The following is a 1368-nucleotide window of genomic DNA, read 5'->3' as shown; positions in this document are numbered from 1 at the left end:
CTCCTCAGGCATAAAGGAATATTCGATTTCATAACGGAGGAGAGTGTAGCGGGTAAAAATTGCTGAGTGAGACTCAGGGATGCCTATAATAACCAGGTTCAAATAGATGTATGTTGAAGTAGCTATGCAGTGATGAAGAGATTTGCACAGGCTAGATTAATGTCGAGAACAGCATCAGACCAGTTTTCAGACTGAAGATCACAACAACAACAGTATTCCTGTGGCTATAACAAGGGCATGCTCTGACTGCGACGGCGTCATGGTCATATACCTTCATGTTCATAGTAAACGATCGGTGTATCGAACTGCGTAGTTTATGTGCTAGGTTATTTGCTGTAGGATGTATTGAAGCAAGCCTGGGACTTATCGTTTGGGAAACGACAGAATCGTTTGAAATCGGACACGATATCAGATTGGAGAAAGATGAGAATGCACACTAGCCGTTTCTTTTCAAATGAAGCATCCGAAAAATCCTCGTAGCCAAATTGCCGAAGCCACTGAAACCGAAAACTGGAAGGCCAGTACGGAGATTTGAACCGCTCTATTATTGAATGCTAATCCCGTACCTTAGCCAACCTCGCTTGGTCGAATGTATTACTTTGCGATTAGAGTCCTTGTAGCATGAAATCGTTATCTAACCTGCCGACATACTTGATTACATTGGTAATAACGATGTCATCTCTAAAGATCTGTCCAGTCATACGTCCTCGTCGGACGGAGGTCTGAACGTCTATATAAAGGTATTCTATCAAAACAAGGGCGTTTCTCGAAAGGCAAAGTGCTGTAGCTTCTTACTGTTCAAAACACGTCTGCTGTCACTTTGTAAGCTGTACCGGAACGCATCCGTGACGAGAACAGTCCTGCGCTGATCTGCAGTCCAGTATGTGTGCTGGCACGCCAACTGCCATCGCTCTCTCTAGTGATGAGATCTGAGAGAAGCACGAGGGACTGGGCGTTTGGCATACAGAACCCCTTCTTGAAGCAATGCTCGAAGACATCACACTTTCAGTGAACGTAGCAATGATACACAACAGTTTGAATAGGGTCTCAGTGTTATTCCATCGAGAGCTTAATTGCAAATTTGTATCGCTGGCGAACGCAATATACCGTGACCAGGTTTGGTTGATTTCTCCTGATGACAAACACGCGATAAGAAAGTACTGAACACCAGAATGGTCTAGTCATACCTGTCCGAACTAAACCTTCTTGATATCATCTAATGACTATTGCTCCCAGTTTCCCGAGTAAACGATACTACGAAGCGAGTCGAAAAACATGACTACCCCAGGTGTTTTATTGTAACGTATGGAATTTTAACCGTCGTAATACTTCTTCGTAATACTTCTCCTGTAATGTCTGCGACTGGAT

This window comes from Schistocerca nitens, chromosome 5 (genome assembly GCF_023898315.1).
Source record: "Schistocerca nitens isolate TAMUIC-IGC-003100 chromosome 5, iqSchNite1.1, whole genome shotgun sequence".
Lineage (NCBI taxonomy): Eukaryota > Metazoa > Arthropoda > Insecta > Orthoptera > Acrididae > Schistocerca > Schistocerca nitens.
The sequence above is the reverse complement of the archived record's forward strand: the minus strand, read 5'-3'. Positions refer to the sequence as shown.